This window comes from Equus caballus, chromosome 18 (genome assembly GCF_041296265.1).
Source record: "Equus caballus isolate H_3958 breed thoroughbred chromosome 18, TB-T2T, whole genome shotgun sequence".
Lineage (NCBI taxonomy): Eukaryota > Metazoa > Chordata > Mammalia > Perissodactyla > Equidae > Equus > Equus caballus.
In genome coordinates, this window is record NC_091701.1 from 44,095,188 (window position 1) to 44,100,313 (window position 5,126).

At 39.0% G+C, this 5,126-nt stretch overlaps 1 pseudogene; it reads left to right on the plus strand.

Moving 5' to 3' along the window:
- Nucleotides 1-2,165: 2,165 nt before the first annotated feature.
- LOC100061448 (4-hydroxybenzoate polyprenyltransferase, mitochondrial-like) lies at nucleotides 2,166-4,546 on the plus strand (annotated as a pseudogene).
- The last annotated feature ends 580 nt before the right edge of the window (nucleotides 4,547-5,126 follow it).

The following is a 5,126-nucleotide window of genomic DNA, read 5'->3' on the forward strand; positions in this document are numbered from 1 at the left end:
AACCCTGTCCCAGATAACAATTATAAACTCTAAACAAAATATTTTTTAAGATAAGTATATGAAGGCCTGGGAGATCAAACAAATAGAGATATGAAATTAGGAGAATTATATCTTAAAAGTGAGTTTCACTTTTCTACTAAAACACATTCCAGTCCACACGACATGAGGTGATTAGAACTCAAGCAGAAAACTGCTGTCTCAGTGGCTTGAGGTCTCAGAGGACAGAGTTTGGAGCTGCCAGAGTTACTGGAAATTGTGTGAAGATTCTGGAAAGGAAGAGAACACTGAAAGGATAGGCTCCAAATCTGTGTATAACCATCCTCAAATCATTGGCTGTTTCCTAAACTGTGCATGCATAGAGAAGACTCTAATGATAAGAGTGGAAAACATCAAGTGGAAGGCTGAATTAGCTGGGCAGATAGCTCAGTTTCTTCCCACAGAAGGGAGATAAAATTTTGAGTTTGTGTTATTCTCAGTGAAACACCATGAGATTGTACCTTAATAGATTATGCTACATAGATGATGTAGCAGGACTACAATATTTATCTTGAAAAAAGATAAAACCAAACAGATCTCTTCTAATAAAGCACAAAAGCAAGCCTACCAAGCTGAATGTTAACAGCCAATAATTCACTGTCTGAAAAACACAAATCAACATTCTTCAGAGGAACTTAATGAATTTCTAGAATTTCTACTAAGTATTATCTACAATATCTAGTATACAATAAAAATTACTAGATACATGAAAACATGTGGGAAAATGTGGCTCATGTTTAAGAGAAAAAAATAGTGAATGAACACAAATTCCAAGATAATCCAAAAGTTGGAATTTATTAGCTCTATAGTAGCTAATAAAAATATATACAAAGATAAAAAGGAAGATGTTATCAAAATGAGTGAATATATGCAGGATCTCAGCAGGGAAAAGGGAAATATAAAAAAATAACAATGGACATTTTAGAATTTAGAAGGACAATAACTGAAATAAAAGATTCATTGAACCGGATCAACAGATAATTGGAGACGGCCAAAGAAATGATCAACATATGTAGAAAATGTTCAACAGAAATTAACCAATCTGAAAAATAGAGATAAAAATGATAAGGAAAAAAAAGGGCCTCAATAATCTGTGACACAAAATCAAGTGACCTATCACGTATAATTGGAGTTCCAAAAGGACTGGAGAGAGAAAATGGAACAGAAAAAGCATATGAAGACATAAGAGCTGAACATTTTCAATATTTGATAATGAATATAAACTATAAAGAGCCCAGCAAATGAAAAGTAAGGTAACACAAATAAGACCATCTCTGGACACATACAGTCAAACTGCCGAAAATCAAAAGAAAAAAAAATGTATATTACAAAGAGAGATACAACTCCACAAATAAATGATGGCTAACATTTCGCTAGGTATAGGGGAGGCCAGAATACAATGTCATCTTTAAAGTGATGACTTTAAAACCAATAACAAGGAAGACTTCCACTTCTGGGAAGATGGAGTGCATGTACTTTTCTCTATTTTTCCTCTAAGTACAACTAAATTCCTGGACACTATATATATATATACACACACACACATACATACAGAGAGAGAGAGAGTGCAGTGGTATGAACTTTGTTCCCCAAAAAATCATATGTTGAATCTCTAAGCCCCGGTACCTCAGAATGTGACTATATTTGGAGATAAGGTTTTGAAGAGGTGATTAAGTTAAAATAGGCCATTAGGGTAGGCCTTAATCTAATCTCACTGGTGCCCTTATAAGAAGAGAAAATTTGGACACACAAACACTAGACATGTGCATGCATAGGGGAAAGAACTTGTGAGGACACAGTAAGAAGGCAGCCATCTACAAGCCAAGAACGGAGGCTTTAGAAGAAACCATGATCATGGACTTCTAGCCTCTGCAACTGTGAGAAAGTAAATTTCTATTGTTTAAGCCACCTGATGTATAGTACTCAATTATGACAGCCCTAGAAAACTAAGATAGTTAGATGATTGATAGATAGATAGATAGACAGAGATATAAATGTGTGTATATGAATGTGTGTGTGCATGTGAGTGTGTGCATACACGTGTGTGCATGTGTATGTAGAACTCTAAGACTCTGAAAGATAGCAGGAAGAAGGTAGACTAGTAGGGAGCTCAGAATCCAATGGACAAAATGGCGGTGAGTTCTGTGGCATCACGTTGTGCTTCATATCCCAGATCTGGAGCTGAAGAAGCTGGCAGCCTAGGAATGCTAAAGAGTACGGACAAAACAGCCTCCATAAAAGCTTGTTCTTTCTAGCCAAGGGACTGGGAAAGACCAGTTTAGCAAGACAGAAAACTTTTAGACAATAACCAATCTACTTCAATCAAAACCACAGAAGAAGCTGTGGCCACATCCCTTCCATACCAGCAAAGGCTGAGTGGGAAACCTACACTTCCACTCTCATGAGGCTGTAGTGAAGTGCTGTAACAATCCCCCAGAGGTGGTATCAGAGAAGGTCAAGCAAGGAGTTAGGATTTTCATCTCCACAAGCTGGTGATGAGTCCCTCGCCACAGAGTTAATGGAGGCCACAGCCTAGACTTTCACATCCACTCAGCAGTGAGGCCATCTCCACCACAATGTCAGTGGACTCCACATGGGGAGCTCAAATTCACATGCCCACCAAAGGTGACAAGGAGCTCCTACTCCCTTTGTTCTCAACAAAGGCCAAGTGAGGAAACTGAACTTCCACCTCCATCTGGAAGTAACAAGGCAACATTCCCCTGCTTTCCCCGATGGAGCAATGTCAGAAAAAGACATCTAAACCAGAAGTTTAAATACGATCCAAAGCCTCAGAACATAATGCGAAAATGTCCAGATTTCAGTTGAAAATCACTCCTCCTATCAAAAACCAGGAAGATCCCAGTCTCAATTTAAAAAACACAATCAATAGATGCCGGACCAAAATGACAGAAATGATAGAATTATCTGACATAAGGAAAACTGGATGAAACCCCAGAGAATTCTGCTAAGTGGAAAAAGAAAACAATCTCAGAAAGCACATACTCTATGATTTCATTTACGTAGCTTCTTGAAAAGATAGAGTTGTAGAAATGGAGAGCGGATTTGTGGTTGACAGGCGTTAAGGAGAAGGTAGGGTGTGGCTATAAAATGGGAACATGAGGGACTGTTGTGATGATGAATATGTTCTGTATCAGTTGAAGCCTTAAGACAAAAACTGACATTTCCTGGAGAATGAGGAATTCTGCCTCCAGAGTGTAACTTAAAAATCCCACCTGAATTTCTGGCTGTTGGCCTATTCTACATTTTAGATTTCAGACTACGTCAACTCCTGTCTGAACATGCAGATTTCCCATTAGTCAGCCCTCACAATCACATAGGCCAATTCCTCAAAACAAATCTTTTGATATATCCTATTGGTTCTGCTTTCCTGGAGAACCCTGACTAATACAGAGGTGTAGCTGATAAGATAATGATGGTGATACAAGGGGATCATAAAAAGTACCCAATAACCAAAAGAAGGCAGAAAATGAAAAGAACAGAACAAAGAGCTCATGACAGGGAGATCTTGCCTCCTAGGCTCCCCACTGCAGGCTTTCCTGGGGCCTGTGGGCCTGTGCAGGCATGGCTGCAGGACTCCTGGGCCTGCTCCCTGACCTTGGTGCCCACTGCTGCAGGGGGATGGGCAGCCCTCAGGCCCAGAAGTCACTCAGCCTGTGGCACTGGAGGTCATGAATTGGGCTCCCCACCCTCTACAGCCCTACCTGCTCCTCATACAGTTGGACAAGTCCATTGGAACCTGGCTGCTGTGTCTGCCATGTACTTGAAGCATTGATTTGGCCTTTGAACCAGGTTGTTTTCCAGATTCATACATATTATACCTCTTTGGCATTGGAGCTGTTCTGATGCATGGAACAGGCTGCACTGTTAATGACATGTGGGACTGGGACTACAATAAAAAATACAGCTCTGAGAGAAGGATCCCTACTTCTTGTCATCACCTACCCACTAACAGAAAGAATTACATACTGGCGCCAATTAGCCTTAGCTTTGGGGTTGACTTTTAATTGAAGAGTGTTCCTTGGATGGTCTGTTATCAAGGGTCCCTATGATCCATCTGTTCACCTGCCTCTTCCTTTTTCTGGAATTGCATGTGCACTAATATATGATACTATTATGCCTATCAGGACAAAAGAGATGATGTTCCGATTGGTCTTAAGTCCACAACACTGCAGCTCAGTGAAAACACCAAGCAGTGGCTCAGTGGCTTCAGCATCGTGATGCTGGAGGGACTGAGCCTGTGGGAGTGAACAGTGATCAGACAGCTCCCTACAGCCCTGCTCTGGCTGCTGGAGACCAAGTGGCTTGTCAGATCTACATTCTAGACATCCGCTCTTGAGGATTGTGGAAATAAATTTACCTCCAACCAAACAATATGACTAATGGTCTTCTAGAGATTGTCCTTGGGAATTTGTGGAAAGAAAAGAAGACAGACCAAATGAAGAAAAATATAGACAGCAGAATAGAAAATTGGCAAATGAAGTTTGTCTAGGAATTTTTAAAACAAATTTTGACAAAGTACTCTCGGGTCTTGTTAGCACATAATTAGACTTGAATAAGCAATCTGTTACAATATATGAAATAATTAAGAATTAGAAGATGAAGACTTAGGGTATTTTGCCCAAATTTTACTCCAACTATTTGCTAGCAAAATTCTTCCCCTATCACAGAAACCAAGGACTCTTCAGGATTTGAGATGACCTTGAGTATTTAAGTTGATGCATTCTCCTGCTCTGAAATAATGTGAATTATATGAGTTTTGGCACTTAAGAAAAAAATTTCATGTGCATTAGAATACACATCTAAATGAATATGCATTCTATTCTGTACTAAAATGGGCTTTCTTTTTAGGGAAAAATAAAGCTATGGAAAACTGGGACTTATTGTTCTTTATTGTAACCTTTACTCACTGCCAAAAACTATAATTCAAGAAAAACTTCTTTTTTTTATATGGAATGGCTAAACAAATTATTAGATAAAGTTTATTTCAGTGGAAGGAATATTATGAAGGATAAATAATGATGTTGCATAGTGTTAAAGGGTCAATTTGTAATTGAATTGGATGAAAGTAG